We start from the raw sequence: 21,730 nt of genomic DNA on the forward strand, positions 1-21,730 counted from the left end.
GAAAGCAATAGGTACTTGAAAGAATAAGATCGGTTTGTTTTTCCTTAAGGAATTACAGGAATATTAAACCCTTCTTGCAGTTATAAATCATTTAATGCAAATCATTTAATCCAAACAGAATTTTTACAGGCTCATGAGGCTCACTCATTTTGCCAAGAGTGAGTCATGTACAAATAAAATGAAACCAACAAAGAAAAGAGCTCTCATACCATGTGTATGTGGGTGATCCTTTGAAAAGCTTGTAATTATTTTTTTAACTCTACCACAGCCAGGAAGACAGGTTTGTGAAGCAAGAGCAAACCTTGATAACCCAGCTGTAGCCCATCGACGGGTAGTTTTTCCTTCACCCAGAAAGCAGCACAACAGGCCCCTTGTCGGGCTGAGGACAGCAATGGCGTGACTAATACATCAGCAGCCCTTCAAAGGCTGTGACTGCAAACCAAGTTGTGTGCTGACATACTAAAGCAGCAAAAGACTTTTAAAAAAATGCAAATAATGTGAAGTGATTAATACTTAGTAAAAGAATGCAGTAGGCAGATAATCCCTCACTTACGGGTTAGTTAAGGACATGAGTTAAACTTCATTCTTCGCTCCTCATGTCATAAATATGTGCTGCTAAACACAGAGCACATCGTGAGCTGGTGGGGTGGTGATGCACTGCTCTGAAATGACTGAAATGCAGGGACACAAAGCCACGTGATGGTGAGAACTGGAGCCTCAAAATGTGTCATCATCCCCGTCACGTGAAACTGATCCGGAACGCCATTCACTGATGCAATGGCAAATATTTGGGGATACTGAAGAGAGATGGCTTCTTAGATGGTTTCTGACGCCAGTTCCCCACATCATTCAGATGAAGTATTTCAGAGCATCTGAAAGCGCTCCTCTAACCACCTATTTTGTGTTTTAACATGAGGACAGATGTTCCTGGGCCCTCACAAGACCACAGTCTCCCTTCCACCTGCTTGGACAAATGAAGCTACACACGGACAGAAATTCCCATCTATGCAGTAAGACAGAAGTGGGACGAGTCTGACAGTATTTAGGTAACAAGTCAAGGAGGGGCTGGACTTAGGGCAATACAGCTGCCCAGGGTCCAGTGTGTGTGCTGTGGGCACCAGTGGAACAGAGGGCCCCAGATTTAGGCAATCCAGGGCCCTAAGCCCTCTGTGACTTTCGCTAGCAGTGGCCCTCACCTGTGCTTGAGACACCACTCCTGCCTGGCAGAAAGAGAGGTCCTCTTGTTCCCTCCAGGATTGTGAGGAATCTCTGCTTGCCTTGTTGGTACTAGGGCTGTGCTGTGTCTAGCATGCATTCACATAAATGCTTTTCTTATGCAGAGACCACGAGACGGGGTTTGTACAACTGCAGGGCACACAGAAGAGCCTCTGAAACCATGCACGGTCTGTACTGCCTGCCCTGGAATGGGCACTGAAGAGGGAAGGAGGGACAAAGAGAGGGAGCGCATAGCTTATACAGCCAGGAATGACGACATTTTACTTTTCCCTGAGAACGGAAGCTCAGGTCATCTACAGCCATAAGCTCCCACTGCATCAGTTTCCCACAGACCTTGACTATTCACAAATACAGGAGTCAAAAAGTCCCTTCAATTAAAAAGCAACCTAACGCTGACCTCAACAAACAACCAAGAGCTGGACCAGAAGTGCACAGGATGTAGTCCAGCTCCAAGATGACCTGGAAAAGAATCTGTACATCTTTCAGGGCCTAAGGCTCTCTGCAACGAACAGCATTTTCTTTTTCGTAACTTGGTACCTTGGTGGATTTCAGCTTTTAAAGCCCTTATTACTCTCAGTTTAGTTCTCCCCCTAAGTATTTTTTGTCTAGCTTTCATCCCTTGGGGCTGCGCAGGAAAGGAGAACCTTAGTTCAGCTGGGCTTTCTAATGGTAATGGACATCTTGCATCTGCCGTCAAGTGGCAGCTTAGTTACTGGGTATTTTGGTTGGTTTTCCCAATGGATCTTTGATTTACAATGGTTGCTTGGCAAATCAGTTCAGATACAAACGACTTTGTGGTTTTCTCAGAAGTATTACATACCTCATCTGTTCCGCTCCTGTTTGAGGAGGAGGGCTACTAATTTGTTAACGCACAAGCAGGCAGATAGCATAAGCGATGGACCACATTATCTTATGACAGAGGAGCCCCTAATCACTTTCTGAAGGAGGGCCTTATGAGACATGCAGGTTTTCTTACTGTTTGTAATTTCTCAGGCCTCTTATTTCCTCAGCTGTCTGAAATAGCAGGTACTACAGTGTGTGGGAAAATGGTGACTGAAAACTAAACCAGTTACGGTAGAGCAGCACAAAGTGTCAGCAGTTTAAGATCACTCTGGAGTCTGTTGATGAAATGAGAACCTCACCTTTTGGCAGACAAAGGAAATCCAAGACATTTTGGTTTAGAAACCTTACAAGGAAAGGTGGAAATCAGGAAGCATACAGATCCCTTTTCATTCTTTAGACTACCAGTAGTGAGTAAGCACAGCGGGAAAGCATCCTGTGCGGGTCCCTCTTTAAACCAGGGATAACCAGTGCTTATACACACAACAAATCTACCAGGCAGTATGTGAACACAGTGACTTCAGGTTAATTTCTATTTATTACGAATGATAGCTCTCACCAATCTTCTCTAAATTCCATGAAACACTTCAATACATTTTGGTGTAAACTGAAGGTATTTAGTTAGCCAACATTCTCTAGTCTTTGTCTGGGGCAAACATCTACTTCCTGAAAAACACTTGAAACTAAACCACTAATACTATACACTATTTCTTTTCCTCTTTGATTTTCATTTTACGATACAGTGTAATATATATCTGTTTCAAGATTTCTGAGGAACCTGAAAATAACCTAATGTAATAATGCTTTGGTTTTGCACAGAGATCCAATTCCATCCTGCCATCACCAGAATTCGAGGGGAAGCACAGCAGATGTGTGAGAAGAGAAATGAATGAAAATCAGGACAAATGGGGAAGAAAAATAAACAACAAGAAGGAAAGCAAATGAGAGAGAAACAAACCTAGAGGCACAATCTAACCTCCAATGCACAGTTCATATCCAGTTTTGATCTTCCATGCAGAAACACAGCAGGGAATTTTTCTCAAGTTATGCAGGGATGCACATGGCACAGGACATTCGAGCTCAGCCCACAAAACCAAATGAACACAGGCAAAAATACCTCAACTGAAAGAAAACCAGCGAGATTAAGTTATCACCAAAAATTATCTTTAAAATCTGTGTTTCTAAGTTGTATTTAGAATTGTACAAAGTATTGGGGAAAACAGCCTTACCCCTGAAGCAGGCTTCCAGACTACACAGGAATTTGTGTATATTCCCCCCTTTATTGCAAAAGCTGTTTTACTAAAAAAAGACTATTCGGACTGTCACTAAAGGATGATGTGGAGGTTCAAGAAAGTTCAAAAGAGATCAGACAATTCATGGTCGATAAATCTATCGATGGCAAGTAAACATGATAATGCAATGCAGTGGAATTTCTGGCTCAGGAAATTCCCATAACCTCTGACTGCCAGAAGTTAGGAAACCCTACACATGTCCCATTTCATCCAGTCTTTCAGAAAGCATCCTCTACTCATCAGTCAAAGATGGCTTGGTGAGCTATTGGGGTAAACAAAACCAGTAGGTCATCAAGGCCATTCTTGTTATATTATGCTGCCACCTGATCCAAGTCACGGCTCCAAATATCATAGAAATGAGAGCGGAGCTAGTTTGATTTCCCAAAAATCACAGCAAAAGCAACTCCACGTTAATAAATTAACCATAAAAACAGATGACAAATTACAGGCTTCATTAGCTCAGATCTGTAGCTTTTCCTTCACACTGAATGTGATGGACAAAGGGTGAGATGGGCACACTAGTAAGGACAGCCTATCAAGCAAGAAGAAATAGCATTTAACTGACCTACAGAAAAGCCTCTAGTTTGTAGTGGGTGTGATAGCACCACTTTGCAGTTTCCTTTCAGTGGTGGATAGGCGACATCTCTTTTGAGAAGAATCAAAGCAAGAGTGAATGCAGCTCTGAGAGAAGGTAGAGTGGGAAGATGGCTAGAAGTCCTACTGGCACTAGACCCCTTGTCTCAAACCCCTGCAGTTTCAGTTAAAAGATTAGGGCTTAGAAAGGCTCCTACAGTTGCTAATAATTATAACTGAGGGAAAGTTAAAACCCAGTGGGGAGAGGCTTGATTTTGGAGGTCTGACAGAAGCAAGGGCTTTGCAAGGTCTCTCATTCCTAATCTAAAACCATACAGAGCAAAACTAACAGGTGAATGGGTGTATTAATTGAGGGAACAAGCAGCCTGTTGTATTCTAAATCCACTCGGTTTTCGTAAGTGAGCATCACTATGGAAAACACATCAAGAAATACAGAGATGCTGGGAAACAACCCCACCTCTGATTAAAAATAACAAAAAACCAAGAATTGAGTTCTCACCTTTCTACTAAGCAGAGAACATAGAAGCCTGGCATCCCTTCTCTGGAGAAGATGAAGGCATTTACACATTTCAGTAAGTGAAAATGTAAAATAATGCACTATCATCTTTCCATTCATTCTCCATCTCTTGCTTTAGCAGTATTTAATCAAGCTTTATTTTAGCAGGCCTAAACCACGGAGTGAATGAGATCACTTTACCACCTTCATCCTGAATCAAATCAGAGATGAATTTCTGGAGTAATTCAGAGATAAGCACTGAATTTTCATTGAAGTGTTTTGGTTCCCAAGTTCTTTTGAAAGGTATGGAAGAGAAATATTACCATGGCACCAGCAGAAACACTATAAGGGTTTAGCACTACGATTCTATTATTTAGAATGGCTGTTACAATTTTTTGCTCAAAGCATAGCACATACTGTGGTATGTATACCTGCTCAGTGTAATATGCCGCGCTGCAACACTTCCAACAGTCGTATTTCTCTATATGCCAATTTAAACATGATTTGCCTGACATACAAGAAGAAAGCATCTTCTGAGTGTGATTATGGGCTTCAGGTTACGATATTTATGCTAACAGTATCTGAAAAAAGAAGCAGTTCCTGACCATAGAAAACCTGATCTGCCAGGAATCCCAAAAGATGCTTTGGAGGCCAGCCTGAAAAATCTCTCTGTAGGACCAGCCAAGGAAAGTCCTATTTTAGTCAAAACTCTGGCTCTTCAAGTGACTTTACCCAGTATAAACATGCTACAGGACAGTGGCAGTGTTACCCAGTGTGCATAAATCTTTGACTTCTAAAGAAGTTTAGCAAGTTATAGCATAGCATTCAGCAGTGTTACACTTTTTTTATAGTTACCAAAACCCAATAACATAAAATTAAAAAGTAATTATGACCCAGGTGCAATGAGAAGCATCATGGGAACACCTACAGATCCTACCTGGTGCACTCAGACCCAGGGCTACGAACTCCTGGAACAGATTAGAACCTGGCACTACCGTAATAGCTGGGTATCTCATTTCCTTAGGATACCTCTGAAGGAGCAAAACGTGAAAAAACAAGCAATGGATGAGACAGATAAGTAGCTAATTCCAACAGGCGGGAGCCTCCTGGTTGTTAACTTACCTACCCTAGTCAGCCCTCTGACTATAGGAGAAAATACCTACCAAATCCATACTGGTGTAGCAGGGTAATAAGCAAAGTAGAAATGCACAGAAACAGACTGAACAACTTACACGTTGTTTTATCTTTATAAAAAGGAGAACCTGGGGAGGAGGTGGGGACGATTAGGAACTGATGATGGCATACACTGCCTGCTGTTTTGCCCTCCAAACATATCACTTTGTTTCTTGTAATTCACTAGGTCTTCAGATGCACCAAAAGCAGTAACTTGTTCTTTCTAAGGACTTTCAGAAAGCTGGCATTTACACTTTCAGCCCTGTGAGGAGGAAAGAAACCTTTGAGGAAATCTTACCTGTTTAAAGCACTTTTTAATGGTCTAATGATTTTTTTAAAACACCAACTTGAATTTTGCTCAAAATGTCATTACAAAACAGAATGAAAGTGTTTCTCCATGCTGACTATAGAATTCCTGAAACAATGTCATAATCATCTGAAGGGGGAGATTCTTATTTACTGCTCATGACAGTGTCGTGTTTCAGCATTCAACATTGAAAATGTCCATTGATAAAACAGCATTCATTGGTTTTATAACAATTCGAGTTCCAAATCTTCTTTTTGAGACTCTAATTGATCCTCCAAATGAGCTTTATTAATCATTGACGGGAACCTGGCAAAATCCTACCCCATACTTTGGCAACCTGTCAAATGTCCAATTAGGTCAAATCAAGAAAGCCCTAGAAACCAACTGTAGCAGCACTTTAAAGCAAAAAAAAAACAACAAAACCCCCATTGTATCTCTGAAATAACTGCAACATCACAGGATGAAAAAATCCAGACCAAACCCGCCAATCATAATTTGGTTGTACACCTGAAATACCACCTCCTTAGAAACATGCCAAATAGCCACTCCTTGAACCACATCGATTAATGGTATTTCCTCACAGATCTTGTTCATCAGTGCCATAAATGTCACCAAGAGGTTTAACGTAAGTAACAGCTACAGCCAGGTCCTTTATCTGCCAAGCAAACACTTGCTCTCCTTCAGCACTTTTCTATACATCCCATCTTCAGTGCTCTAATTTCACGCGCATACAAAGTCTGCAACTTGTCTTGTTATGAGTTTCGTGTGTTCTGTATCTCACCTGCATGTTTGTGCATTAGCAGATATGTAGACAATGTGATAAAAATAATTTTGGCAGCAAGAAGAATAGCGACCTTTATCTAACTTCTCAAGAATCTGATCTCTGCTCCGGCAGCACCACTGCACGTACAGCCATAGGTGCTGGTGGGCTGTTTGAGGTGTGTCTTGCTGCCAAGCCTAATCCCACCACCCACAGTTAAGAGTTAATTAGGACTTGAAGAAGACAGAGGGAGGCAAACCAAACAAAAATAGCATTTTAATTAACTGTAAACAATAATTAAAATCCTGCGTTATGTTTAGCATCTGCACATTGCTGGATTTACTGCAGTGACTCTGAATCTAATGAGATCATCCAAATGAATCCCGGAGGACTGGACAGATCTCAAATCCGAAGTACATCTATTACATCTCAAAAAATAACACTGTAAATGAACCATACTTCAAATACCCTGGCCAGGTAAAGGAGAATAAAATGTGCACACATCTAGTAAGTAGGTTTTGAGTTTTCAATTCCAGATGTAAACTTGTTCTGCAATTTCATAGTGCAATGGTCCCTATTTTACTTAGTTATTTGCTTGGTTATTATATTATTTATGTACTTATTTACAGTTCTCTTTTTTCTTAACTTTGTCTTATTAACCTGTTATTATACTAACAAAGTTAGGAAGATGATGTTATACAACATTCTTTTGCCAGTCACAGAAGTTATTTCCAATATTTTCCACTCCAATCCTCTCTTAATCACAATGTTGAGACACAGAAACCCTCCAAGTTTCTCCCTGTCTTAATTACTCAGTTTCCTCTGCCATTTGATCTTCAGCTGCCTAGTTTACAAATCAGCTCTCATCAGTTCATCTCCACACAAAGATTTACATTCCCTCAACTCATGCTTGAAACAGTCACCTGTCATTCAGAAGTCAAACCTTAACAAAAGTCTCCTTACCTTCACCAGCAGGAGAGGTAAACTTCCTGAAGTTTTACTTTACCATGAGCTTGATCAAGGGTACCCACCAGGACCTAGCCACACAGAAGAAAGTCAGGGGTTTCTCTTGTGCCCATCTCTAGAAACCTAAAGAAAAAACACCTGTCTGAAGTATCCATGTGGCTTTTGCTTTCTATCATTTTCCAAAAATGGCTAGACCAAACCTCTTCATTACAGGTGAAACTTTAATCTGCGTAAGAAAGATAACCTAACTCATAATACCATTTATATAATGCATTCAAATATTACAGACCCCAATATCTCATTTGAGATATGCAGACAAGTGTAATGCTTCAGCTAGTATGTTGAAAGCTTTGTGTGGATCCTTTTCTTCCTCCCTTTACTTGTTTACTGATCCATAAACATAAAAATCAGGAAATGTTTGGAAGATCCTGCATATCTCCAGCCCTCTTTTGGCTTGAGTTTCATAGGTTCCTGAGGTTTCATGTGCTCACAGGTTTCCTGTATTCTCCCTTACGTTTTGCTCAACTATAGGCACAGAAGATCTACAGGTTAGGCGCAATGCTACTAATGTTTTCACTTCCACAGAACATCTTCTAAATTGCAAATTTAAGAACTGTAGAGGAAGTATTAAGAACTTCATAAAGCAGTAAAAACAGACTGTTATGTATTCAGGAAGCTTAGGCCAGACCCAAGTGTAAGCTCTATGTCAGAATATATTCTAATCTAAGGATATCTTTTGTTAAAATGACTGCCATTATTTATGACTGACTCCAAATCGCTTTGTTGTCTTGGAACGGTCAGGAAGTTTACTCTGTTTTTCCCCTCTTTTTATGTATGTCATGCCTTTAACTGTGTGTACTCTCATAACTGTACGACTTCGCTACTTTTGTCTTTCTACAAAAGCTTTCTTTGCATTTTCCTTATTATTATTTTCTCTTTTCCTGTTATGGTGGCAAACACTCCATTTAAAGTGCTGCATTTCCTCTGGGTGGATGAAGAGGGTAGTACCTGCCCTCCTTTCTTTACAAGAAACGCTGCTTTGCTGAGGCCTATAAGGCCCCACTTCGTACAGGAGAGCTATATGCTGCTCCCTTGTCTGAGAGACATCCTGTAACAGACCATACCTCATAGTTGTGTACGTGCTCCTGCACAAGAGCTGCTGAAACTCGGCCCTTACCACAGTTACCCTTCTACTTGGTGATACTTTCCAGGAAACCACCTCGCAACTCTCTGCCTTTCTTCGCATGTATATATAATCTGTATTTCCCGTAAGTACCCTTGATTTGCAGTGCCCCATAAGGAAGTTTCCATTCTTCAACTTTCTTGACGTTCCCTCTGACATCCCCCACTTGCAGAAGATACATCGTTCTGTATCAGCTCTCTTCCCACTTAGTTATTTTCCCTTCCCTGGAAATGCAGCTCTTAACACACTGCAGAATTTCTCAGGTTCCTCCTTCATTTGCCCAGAAAATGAAACAGTAAGATCTCAAGTTCTAGTTTTACCTGTCACCCACATAGCAAAACTAGCCCACAGTTCCCTAGGACAGCAGTGTTGCATCCCTCACAGATTAAAGTCTCCAGGAATGTCTGTAGCAGTCCAGCTGCCTACGCATGCTGTTTCCAGCTCTCTTTTCCTAATCCTTTTCCACAACTTTTCTACAAGCTACCTCTCTTCTTGTGCCTCACTCAGGTTGATCTCCAGATTGAAACTGTGTGATGTCTATAAATGTAATTCATCTCCTTTGTTTCAGCTGCTTTCTGAGTAACACTAACCTGTGCTTTGTTTGACTGTCTTAAGCCAATCAACTAACTTCAAAATTACCTTCTCAAAGTGTTATGCTACCTGGAGCACTCCAACTTCTTTTTAGTAAGAAGTTTCTATCATTATCAGAGGCATTTAATTAGATTTCTCTTTTTTTCCTCAAAACTTTCCAATTTCAGCTTTTTCCAGGAAAACAAAGAACTGTTGTATCAGCAGGTTTCCTTTCCTTTCCTTTCTGCTTTCCTTTCCTTTCCTCTCCTTTCTCCTTTCCTTTCCTTTCCTTTCCTTTCCTTTCCTTTCCTTTCCTTTCCTCTCCTCTGCTCTCCTCCCCTTTCCCTTCCCTTCCTTTTTTCTTTCCTTTCCTCCTTTCCTTTCCTTTCCTTTCCTTTCCTTTCCTTTCCTTTCCTTTCCTTTCCTTTCCTTTCCTTTCCTTTCCTTTCCTTTCCTTTCCTCTCCTTTCCCTTCCCTTCCTTTTTTCTTTCCTTTCCTCCTTTCCTTTCCTTTCCTTTCCTTTCCTTTCCTTTCCTTTCCTTTCCTTTCCTTTCCTTTCCTTTCCTTTCCTTTCCTTTCCTTTCCTTTCCTTTCCTTTCCTTTCCTTTCCTTCCCTTCCCTTCCCTTCCCTTCCCTTCCCTTCCCTTTTTCCTTTCCTTTCCTTTCCTTTCCTTTCCTTTCCTTTCCTTTCCTTTCCTTTCCTTTCCTTTCCTTTCCTTTCTCCTTTCCTTTTTCCTTTCCCTTCCTTTCTCCTTCTCCTTCCTTTCCTTTCTCCTTCCTTCCCTCCCTTTCTCCTTCTCCTTCCTTTCCTTTCTCCTTCCTTCCCTCCCTCCCTCATTTTTAAGAGGTCTTTTTAAAATCTGAGACAATGTCTTTCTTCATTTCCCTAATAAATCCTAACAAGCATTTCCCAAGCTTTTTTTAACTAACAATACTGCCTTATCATTTATCCTGTTCAAGTTCTATCTGAACTGCTCAGTATTGGAAGCTAACCGTAATTAACTGTATTAGAAGCTGTATATTTGCATTTTAAGTTTATTGGTTCAATGACAAAGACCAAGACATTAAACTTCAGGTGCCCAGCATGCTGTTGTGCTTTGAACTCTTAACCATGTCTTACTCCTTTTGGAAATCTTGCTTGTATAGACAGAGTCTAACAGATTTTTAATGAGCAGAGTTATCTTTCTGCTTTTCTTTGCCCCTGGCTTAGCGCCTCAGCCCCCTGCAGTATTTTCTTTCAGGTACAGTTTTAAGGGGAAAAGGAATGTAATGTGAAAGCACTGCGATTTGACTACCCTATAGATACGCTCTGCTTTCATTTCATCGAGGCTCTTTCTGCTTTTGACTGCCTCCTGATCGCTCCAGGGCACAACCGAGCCACACTGCACGACCTCGTAGAGTGTCCTGCAGTGACTACAGTGGTCACCTCACAACGCATGGCAACAGACCCGGGAAAGCCCCAGTTTCCTCACCAGAACACTTTTTCTGGTCATGCGGTTTGAGCACAAATTACAGGGATATTTCTGCCCTCATCCCCTGGTGCTTTACTGGTCTAATAATAATAAATTAATCTCAGCTCTTTATAATTATATTGCCTTTGTAAGCAAGAGCGGATCCTGCCTTCCCTGCAGCTGATGGCTCATTTGGCGAGAGGAAGCTCTGCCCCTAATGGAGGAGCACTGTGCTATGACAGAGCCAGGACAGCGCTCACTTCTCCTCAGCTCTGCCACCTGTTGCCGCAGGACTTAGATCCTAAATTACTCCAGATTCCTGCGTCTTGCGTTTTCCACAAAACGTGTATTCTCTGTTTGCTCACATCTGCCCTGCAGAAGCATCCCACAGAACACGCTATGCAACTGTGTGTTTTTTCCATGAGGTATTAAGTTCACTCGCTAGCAGGCCAGTAGCACCTACCTATTTTAAAAATACTGGTTAATCATCCTTCATAACCACAAGTACGATGAACAAACAGCGATACTGCATTCGCAGAGAGATCCCTGCACCTTGTCCCAGCTTGCCCGCTGGCCACAGGACTGTCCGGAACGATAACCGCGCGCGGACCTCGCCATCTGGGACCAGAACTCCCCGCCGTTTCCCATGCTCCCACCTCAACTGCGCTCCTCAGAGCTCCCACACGCACCGCGCAGGGAAAGCGGCGCGCAGCGCCCCGGGGAGCAGCCCTGCCCGGGGGTGGGTGGAGAAGGAGGTGAAGGCTGCCGGAGCAGTAAACACGACGTAGCCCGCCCTGGAGGCTATTTTCTTCCCGGTAACAAGTACAGTCTATCTGGTAACCCGGAGGACAACCAAGAGTTGAGGCTGCCCTGGCAGCTCCAGCCCAGTCCCCGCACACTCAGCGCGGGGAGCCGCGGGCCGAGGGGCAGGTCCAGCGCGGCTGGGAAGCGGCCGGCGCCGCCGCAGCGCTCCGCGGGAGGCAGCGCACCGAGCCCTCCCCGGCTCAGCGGCAGCCGGGCCCCGGGCTGCGGTGCCGGGCCGGCGGCGCCGCGCCCTCCCGGGCGGCTCCATCCCCCGTCGCTGCGCAGCCGCCCCGCCGAGCGGCCCCGGCCCCGCGCCCGGCCCGCCTGCGGAACCCCCGCTCGGGCTTCCCGCCCCATCCGGCGGCCCGGGGGCTGCCCCCGCCCGCGCCCCGGGCGGGGTGCGGCGAGGGGCGCGGGGTCTCACCTGCCACCGGCGAGCGCCGAGCGGGACGCGCCAGCGGCGGCTGCGGCGCTTCCTGCGGCGGGAGGCGGGCGCTGTCCCCGGCTGACCCCGGGGGGGGCGGCGGCGGCGGCGGGACGCGGGGCCGGGCCGGGCGGGCGGCCGCCTCTCCGCCGGCAGGGAGGGAGGCAGGGAGGGAGGGAGGCGGACGGGAGCGGGGCGGGCGCGGAGGGCGGAGGGGCCGGGTGGCGCGGAGCGGTGAGCGCTCCGGCGCTGCGCGCTGTCATGGCAGCGCGGCCCGGCGCGGCCTCACACGGCTCCCGGCGGCGGAATGGCCCGGCCCAGCCCCAGGGAATCCCCGCTCGCCGCCGCTCGCCCCTTGGCGCGGGGACCCCTCCTCGGCGCAGCTGCCCTGCCGGGGCGCAGTGCGGGGACACGTGCCCGCCGAGGGGGGCACCCCGTCGGGTGATGCAGCCCCGCAACGAAGCGCAACGAAACAGAGGCCCGGACTGCCGCACTCGCCCCGAGCTCGCCGCCTCGGCGCTTCGGCCGGTGTGGCCGGGGACGGTAGCCACAGTGTCCCCGTCTCTCTGTGGGTAAGAAGATTTCACCGCCCAAACTGCTCGCCAACTAATTGTGTCAAATGAGAGCTGGAGCGGTGCAGGAAGTTCTGTGGTTATTGAAGAAATGCTAAAGCAGCACTCGAGGCTGCTGCTGCTCCAAGCCCCGCTCTGCGGCGTTGGCTGAGCAGGGCAGCGCGGTTGTGTAAGATGGGCTGGCTCCGCTCCGGCTCCGGCTCACTGGAGGTGGTTTTGCAAACAGCTAGTGGACACTGAACACCGTGTTTCTTCCAGATTGCCAAGAAGTTTGTAGTTTTGTTTGGGTTCTTTTAACTTCGCACCTCTGTTCATCAGTGGCCGGGTGTGGAGGCTGATCTATGGAGCAGCCAAAATATATCTCTGTTTGGCTTACGGGTTTGAGTTCTTCTATTTTCAGCTTCTTTACCATTATTTTTTTACATGTTATAAGAGGTAAAGGAAAGAAAAAGACACAAAGACAAAGCATAGTTTAGCCATCACAGTGCTGCCTGCATTAGAAATGTACAAATAAGCACCTACAAGACTCCTACTAGGGGATGCAATTAATTTGACTAGACAGCCTCATAATACTCATAATACCGCTGAAGCAGAAGTGCAGCATAAAGGCAGTAAAAGGATTAAAGCTCCATCCCGGTTAGCATTTAGATTTCTTGAACACTGTTTTTCTGTAACATGATTCTGCTCTGAAAATGTAATCTTGGTGCTTTCTGCATCATGGGCTCAGTTTACATGTAAAAGATACTGCCACTGAATTGCAGTCTTGAAAAGCCGACTGAGATCTTCAACTAATGAATAATTATTTACATACAGGGCACTGAAATTGATTAAAAGTCTAATTTCTCCCATGCACAGCATTATACCTTCAAATCTTCACTGAAATTACACAAGAAAGTGCAACACTTCATAATCCAGTTTAAACACGCTATGCATAATATATTTAAATTAGTTTAGTTACGTGGCTCAACAAATGAAGCAAAACTCAACAAACATGAATTGGCCTGAACAGAAAATAGTGCAGGCGGGCAAACAAGCTTTTTTATTGAGATCATGTAATACTTTGGCCCTGACTCCTGATAACACATTACAGAGGGTCTCCAGTAATCATGCTTGTGGATCCATCAAATTAGGAAGTCACTGTAGTAAGCAGTTGCCTAGAAAAGTTTCAGTGTGTTCTGGAAACACTAGGGAGGTCCATTCTTAATCTATACGAAAAGAGTATATGCTTTAAAATAGCTTGGGGTAATAAACTGGGTTACATTGACTCAATTTTACACAAACTTACAGTTTTTCAGCTAACACAAATCGTAGAATCACAGAATGGTTTGGGTTGGAAGGGACTTTAAAGCTCAGCCGGTTCCAAGCCCCCTGCCGCAGGCAAGGACGCCCTCCACTAGAGCAGGTTGCTCAAAGCCCCATCCAACCTGGCCTTGAACCCTGCCAGGGATGGGGCAGCCACAACTGGGAAACCCAGTTTCCCACAACTGGGAAACCTGTTCCAGTGCCTCACCACCCTCATAATAAAGAACTTCTTCCTTGTATCTAATCTTAATCTACCCTCATACATAAGATGGTATTGAACCCCCTTTGCCCCCTAAGTCCAGTTGCTCTGTATCAAAGTAGAAGGTCTGTAGACAAGAATTACAATAAGACAGCAGATGATCTGACGAGGCAGCACTATTACATGAAAGGTGAGGGGGGTGATGATGATACAATAAAAACCTCAGTGACAAAGGAGCTAGGTGAAGGCAAGCAAGGACATAGACTTCAGCTTAATGTAGCAGGGCAAGGAAAGTCATTTCAATGCTCAATAGGGGTAAAGTAACCAGGAGCACAAGGAAGTATGGTGACCATCAGGGAACAACAGTGTCAAGACCTTTCTTGAGGTATATTTTAAGGGTTTTGTTTTCCATGGAATCTTCACAGTTCCATCCAGCACCAAAATAACGTATCTAATCTTCACAGGATTTTGCTATTGACAGTTATATTTTTTGTGATAGGAAGACACAACTGGCTGGAAGTGGGAAGAGCTGAGAAGTATGTTGAAGTAGACAAGGCCCAGTGTGATGAAAAAGGTGAAATGTCTGGAGAAGGGTCTGAAGCTTTGCTTCCTTACAGTCACACTACTTTCTATAATGATGATTTCTTTGAAAGTGTGGAAAATAAATTACCAGAATAGCATTTCTGTATGCTCTTACAAAAAAAGACTTATCTTCTCCCACAGACTTTGCTCTTAAAATCTCAAGTGGAGTTAATCTGCTTGGAAACTCCCAGCCAGACAGTGCAACCACATGAAGCAGCTGCTTGATGCACACAGCCGTTATTTGAGTGAACGCGGTGTTTTTACTCTCCATACAAACAGCGTGCTGCAGCGCCTATTTTGCTGTGTTCTAGAAACTCAAAGGAACTCACTCGCAAATGCCCTCAATTTTTAGGACTTGCATGCAGTAAAAGTCCCTCTAAAAGATGGACACCCATTTTCTGAAATGTTAGCTGTTCCTCAGTTTGGAAGCAGCCATCCAGAGCTTCACCCTTCTCCTGCTCCTGCTTCCCTTCCTGCCGCTGTTGCTGCTGCTCCAGGGGCTGCGGGCGCGGCATCGTCGGGGCGGGAGCTGTCCGTGGTCGCGTCCCGTCGGCGGAAGCTCCCCGCCGCGGCCGCTGGCAGGGCTCGTCAGGCAGCGAGCGGGCTTTGCAGCCCTCACGGCCGGGAGTCCCTCAGGCATTGCCCTTCACTGTGATCAGCGGACGGTGGCCTTTTAGTTCCCCCGTTTTGCGTATAAATCTCCTTCTGAATATACTTCTACCCGTCAGATTCTTCATTTTGTTACTAACACATATCCCAGATGCAGATATCTTCTTTTTTTCCTTTTTTTTTTTTTATTTATATAAGATGCTGTTAAATTGTGGAAAATTTGTTAAAAATTAACTTATCTTACAAAATAGAGTTTTTCTAAGTTAAACTTTTTCCGAGTGTTTTATCAGCCTTCTTAGATGACTGCCTATACTTTTGGTAGATTTCCAGCTTTCCCATCCATCTGTTAGGTTGAAAATAACATGAATTGAATATTCAGTTTGTTCTTTATGTTGTAGATTTTCAAAGACTGAATCTTATTTAAGCAGATAAATGCAGTTGCTTTCGTGCTAATTTGTGACATTATTCCCTTCTAGATATCCCCCCTGGCTTGCGTATTACTGCCAAGGTATTGAGATTGACTCATCTCTTGCACTCATTTGCTTTCTAAAGCAATGCTTGAATTTTAAATTTCTTGCTGGAATTCTTTTTCACATATTATTGTTAACCCTGCATTTACCACCAGGGTCAGTAGTAGCTCAGTTCACCTTTTCAGTCTTACATTTCTGAGTGGACACTGAAGACCTAAGTCACTAGCAAAGCAAAATTTGTGCATATTGTTATTGATTCATTTAATGTCTTACACTGTGGCTGTCTAAACTTTTCTCATAATGAGTCAGCAGCAACTTCAAAACATTTAATCGTTTACACTGGCATTTGTTGCTGATGGGTCTTCATATTAAAAACTTCGGCATCTCCTTATTCAATGAATCCTTGTTCAATGTCAGTCATCAAGCAGAATATTTTACCTTATTTCATTCATGCTTTATCTGTGCATGCTGCACCTGGATATAAAGCTGTGTTAGTGTTAATTACTTTCCTTGCCATAACACATTGCTTCAAGGTACAACAAAATAAATCAGGGTAGAGACTGTCTAACACTTCCATGAAATGTGTGTGGTTTATACCAATATTTTTTGCCGTTCAGTCGTCCTCTGACAGTTGTTTTTAGATTATGCCAATTCAGGGAAGTTTGAGTAGCAACTGCTCAGTAGAAAAATTATGCAGAAAAAAATTGAAGAAAAAGAAAAGCTGTCAACTGTGCAGCAGTTTCCACCTAGTGAAGGAAATGACTGGACAGCTCCTGCTCCTCACGGGGCTCCCCACTCTCTGCTTGCACATGGCTCTTCTTTTCTGACAGCTGCAGAGCTCTGATGTGACCATTCCTGCTATTTCCAGTCTGCTAACATTCCCTCTCACCTTTCTACTTAACTGTCTCTCTTCGTGTGATCACTAGATCAAGAAGTGGTATTAAAAGAATAACGAAGCCCCTTAAGTCATCTTCTCTTTGTGCACCTATAGGAAAGCATGGCTGGTCTCATTTCAAAATACGGATTTCAGAGAGCAAACAAATGTGGACTTGTGATGTTTCTAGTAGGAACATACAAAGCAATTCCATTACTTCTTTCTGACCCAAAGTGCACTGAGATTGTCTTTTGTTACTATTCTGTTAAGGGGCCTCACTGGTATAAATCGATACTAGACATGCAGTGATTGAAATGGCAATGTTCTGAATGCCCATATGGCAGGCTTCCACATACTGTCTTATTTTAAGCAAAGTATATATATATAATATATATATATATTTCTTCTTATAACTGCCTGCAGGAACAGTAAGGAGGAAAGCCTTACAGCAGCAATTAATTCTAAGGTCCACAGTTTTGCTAGTGGGTAAGAAACCCACTTCACTTAAGGTATCGTTTTTTCATTCTCACAGGGACCTGTTAGAGAACAGAATCCTCTATAATGGAAGAGAGAGGGAAAGCAAGCACTCACAGCAGCTCCTTGCATTTGGTTCTATTTCTGCCCATGTTAAATTACCCATGTAATGAACAAAGAATTGTTTAGGTTGAGTAATACATAAGCACGTTAGGTCAATAACTACTGCTGGCTGACAGTCTGAACTGGCCATGAATAAAGTCAAAGCTGTCATCTCAAAACTTTTTTAAATCAACACAGATACAAAGATACTTCCTAGAACAGATAGATTCCTTTGTTACATGGTGATTAACACCAAGACCTTAAAGATACAGAGAGGTCTGATGTGGGTTTTTGAAGAGTACAAATGCCTCCTGGGTTGTCTAATGAAACACTAATGTGAATATAAGATTCTGGCAGTAGTACTTCGAGATTATTTAAAAACAAGACAAAACAACACCACAAACAAACAAAAGCCCTACCTACTACTGGGGTTTCTCAACATGTACTTTTAACTAACCTAGTTTTACATGAGTGTATTATTTTGTCTCACCTCTTCCACTTACTGCACTAATTTGCTGTAAGCTTTTTAATTACCTTGCAAATTCACAAGGTGAGAGCTACGAGTAGGTTTGCATCTCACCAGGCCTAAAAGGGATATACCTAGAACTGGAAAACAGCATTTTTACAGAGAGTAAAAAAGACATGGAAAAAGGCAAAGGGATAAATGTGAATACTGAAATCTTTAAAACTATGATAGAAAATGGATAGGTGTCTTGAGTTTTGATTGAAATCTCAGTTCACTAACCTCCGTGTTCTGAAGGATGGACTGTAAACAAGCATCAAGGGACATGGTGACACTGCTCCTATTTAATGGTAATGGGTCTTGTTAGCGAAGACACCAAGATGATCATAATGTGCAAGAGAGAATATGGAGAAGAAAAGGGTTTACTGTACCACACTCTCTCTGTTCAGAATCTTCTGGTTCAGGTCACCCCTCACAGAGTGTCAGTTCTTGCCAAATTTTACCTTTCTCTGTCACTATTTTAAATGCTACAAGGACAATTAGTAAATGTTTCCATGGCAATACATCAACAGTTTCTCACAGATGAAGATTTTAGCATCTGTAGACAAAGACCTCATTCTTCCTTTCTGTTTTAAAGTATTTTTAAGGCTAACCAAGGAGGATCCTGTAGGAGTGTGTTCTGTTACAGTAACAATGCCACTGTGGGGATATTTAGGGAGGTCCAAATTAAAAGTAGTCTATTAATATCTTAAACATCCATGTTAAAAACACATTCAGATGAGATCAGGGTGTATGCAAATCACTGGGTTTTCTGCTGTAGGGAGGGAAATGTCTTATTTTCTTTTTTCTTCAACCAAAGCTGCAATGAGAATAAAGCCAAGGAAGGGCTCCCCTGCCCTTGTAGAGCACCCAGTTCTCACTGTACCCCAATGCCTGCTGGAACCAAATAACACCTATGTCAAGGCAATTTAATAAGGGTCAAAACCACAGCAGCAAATTATCTTAGGGTCAGGGAGACTGTGAAACTCTAGATGTAATCAGCTCACTTGTTCCAGAAAGACATTAACTGTTTATGTTCTGGGAGAGGAAGGCTGACACCAGACTAGCAAGTAAAGCTAGTACCTCATGGGTTGTGGATTCCTTTCTGGTCCAAGATCAGAGGTCTACTGGGAAAAAGGTCTGGGATGTGGATAAAAAACCCCAAACAAACAAAACCCTCCACGAAAAAAAAAAAAACCACAAAAACCCAGACCTCCAAAGTTGGGTTAAAGTTTGGATCTTCAAAAAGGATTAATAATATGGTCCTTGGCACACTTATGAATGGACTGAACTAGTTTAAGAGCCATGGGTCAGTCATTTCATTTATTTAATTTCAGGCAGCCAGCATGCTGTGAGACACTGTGTAGATACACTTAGTTCTCACTTTTGAGGTGCACTTGGATGGTCCACAGGAGCTCTAGGAAATGAACACTGCAGAAACAAACAAGGGAAGAGAACACCAAGTTATTTAACAGAGCCCAGAAAGAAAAAGCCAGCTCATTCCTCTTCCACATGAAAGCCACTTGACAAGAACATCCCTTTGTGAAGCGGAGAAAAGGAGGAACTGCTGGCACTTACAGCAAAGGGAAATTCTGTCTGCCTAGCTTACAGCTATGCGCCCATTAGTGTTTTCCCCTGTGAGCAACTGAATGAAGAGAAGCAAAGGAAGAGTGGAGGGGGTGGAGGTGGACATGACACAGGCATAATAAGCCATCCCAAACTCAGCATTTAAACTGAAGTTTCAATCCTATTAATAATTTTTTTTACTATTGATGTCTAAAGGTATAAATCTAGTTTACCAGCTTACCTTTTGTCCTGGGTTCAGCAGCAGCAGTTATTTTTCTCCTTCTTAGTAGCTGGTGCAGCGCTGTGTTTTGACTTTTGGCCTGGGAACAGAGCTGATAACACAAATGTTTAGTCTGACCAAGGACTTTGTGAGCATCATGCTCTGCCAGGGAGGAGGGGAAGCTGGGAGGAAGCAGAAACAGGACACCCGATCCAAACTGACCAAAGAGGTATTCCATACCACAGCACGTCATGCCCAGGATGTGACGGAGAGTTACCCGGAAGGGCTGGGGACTGTAGGGTTGGACGAGGGATCGGTCAGTGCTCGGTGGGGTGGGGTGGGGTGGGGTGAGTTGTCGGTCGACTGGTGTTGAGGTGTTGTATTCTCTTCCCTGTTATTCCTTTGTTATTATTCCTCTTTCCTTGTTATTTTACCGTTATTATCATTGGTGGCAGCAGTGATTTGTGTTATATCTTAGTTACTGGGCTGTTCTTATCTCAACCCGTGGGAGTTGCATTCTTTTCGATTCTCCTCTCCATCCCTCTGGGAGTACGGGGAGGGCAAGAAGTGGGGGAGTGAGAGAGCAACTGCATGATTTATGGCTGACTGTGTTTAAACCACGGCACATTTCTAGCCATCTTATTAACTTAGCTTCCTTTTCTTATTTCTTATAAATAAGCTAGAACTTTTTGCAACTGCTGTCTATTATAAATAGCACTCTTAGACCATCCTGCCAGTATTCAGGATATAATCTGAAGGGAAATATAAATTCTGTCTGAACTCATCGTATGATGTGCTTTCCAGAATTGCTGCATTTTTTACAACTCATCAGGCTCTGCAATCAGAATTATTCTTTCCCCCATGTCATGGGTGTGTTGCACTTTCACATAAGACCAATTCATGCTGGCTCCATAGAGACCAGCGTTTTTTGCTCAGGGAAGCTGAAGCACAGCACTATAAAGTATATCACAAGTAGCTACATAGTAGAGACTGGTGTTCCTAAAAACACTTAATTTATATATTCTTAAAAGTAACTTAAACACAGATGAACCATGCCACACTTTTTTTTTTTTTTTTAATAGTATTTTTCCTTTCTCTGTGATAGACTTTTCATTAAGGTTGCAAAACCGGTGAAACCACTCCTTATAGAAACTGCTGCAGTGCCTAGACTTCTGTGTAATCATATGCACCAACCTGAAGTTTTACAACAAAAAAATGGAGTCTTAGATTTGGTTGCATGGGCTGTTTGGCTTCTCAGACCAGTTTATTTCCTTGCTCAGAGCTGAGTTTTTAGAATTAAGCCTTTATATGCATGCGTATATTTATATTCCTTAAAAATAGAAAAGGTGCATAAACACCCCTAAAATAAACTAAATCTATATACACATGCATATTTTTATTTTTCACAAAAAGCAACTGTGTTCAATCTGCTTCCCAAAGTAGCTTACATAGTTCACAGGTGCACCTCTATAATGAGAGGGAGTTAATACTTCAACCTTCTAGAAACAGAAATGAATGGATGTTGTATGACAATCACCTGGAGCAGAATATTAGGTCTCTGCAAGTGTGTTCCAGCAGAACTGTGTATGTACTGCCCAGCATCCTCCCCTGTGCGTACTGGAAAATTTCCCTTGAAACTAGGTCTGCAAAACTGTATCACCACTAGCTCAGCTCACAGGAGGAGATGCCAGTGGTTCTCTTGAGGTGATGGCAAATGGAAGCGTAGTCAAGGGCAGTGGCATGAGACTGATCACCAAGGGACTTACTTCAGCAGTATGACTAGGACTGCCACCATCCTTCCCTGTAGTCTTACACAGGCTTTTAATTCCCTTTACTTCTTGTTTTCCCTGGGAAAGGGAAGCCATTTAAAAGCAACATACAGACCCCAATGCATACTACCAATTTAATAAATCTAGGTGCAACTTCAGTGTGGTGCTAAAATCTAATAAGAAGATAAATCAGTGGATTTAAAGAGCAACTGAATGCATTGCATTGTCTGCACAACAAAGACCACTGAAACAATTTGAATTTTCTGAAGTTCAGACCTACTAAGTTAGTTCCGGTATCTAGTATCTTGCTGCACAGGAATTCAACAAAGCCTTGTAAACAGTCTTATAAACACTTTAAAACAAAAGACACATGAATAGTCAGAGAACATCTGA

General features: G+C 43.3%; 1 protein-coding gene and 2 long non-coding RNA genes across 14 annotated transcripts in view; 1 reads left to right on the forward strand and 2 right to left on the reverse strand.

The window, feature by feature from the left end:
* THRB (thyroid hormone receptor beta) overlaps window positions 1-12,183 on the reverse strand; it is a 173,229-nt gene extending 161,046 nt beyond the window's left edge. For 6 of the 12 annotated variants that reach the window (XM_065666100.1, XM_065666084.1, XM_065666079.1 and 3 more), the window contains exons 1-2: window positions 12,097-12,183; window positions 7,662-7,787 (exon numbers count right to left, since the gene is read on the reverse strand). The gene's annotated coding sequence lies outside the window, so the exon portion shown is untranslated. Of the gene's footprint in view, window positions 1-7,661; window positions 9,825-12,096 lie in introns of those variants that run through there. The other 6 variants (XM_065666108.1, XM_065666104.1, XM_065666093.1 and 3 more) reach the window with 3 other exon arrangements.
* A 114-nt stretch (window positions 12,184-12,297) lies between these two features.
* On the forward strand, window positions 12,298-15,628 carry LOC136009131 (uncharacterized). The gene is made up of 2 exons (XR_010610351.1): window positions 12,298-12,668; window positions 14,669-15,628. It is a non-coding gene; the product is annotated as an uncharacterized LOC136009131 (long non-coding RNA).
* Window positions 15,629-19,092: 3,464 nt separating this feature from the next.
* LOC136009132 (uncharacterized) lies at window positions 19,093-19,978 on the reverse strand. The gene is made up of 2 exons (XR_010610352.1): window positions 19,590-19,978; window positions 19,093-19,213 (listed from the first exon to the last, which is right to left on the reverse strand). It is a non-coding gene; the product is annotated as an uncharacterized LOC136009132 (long non-coding RNA).
* Between the last annotated feature and the right edge of the window lie 1,752 nt (window positions 19,979-21,730).

The sequence above is a fragment of the Lathamus discolor genome, chromosome 2, assembly GCF_037157495.1.
Source record: "Lathamus discolor isolate bLatDis1 chromosome 2, bLatDis1.hap1, whole genome shotgun sequence".
Classification (NCBI taxonomy): Eukaryota; Metazoa; Chordata; class Aves; order Psittaciformes; family Psittacidae; genus Lathamus; species Lathamus discolor.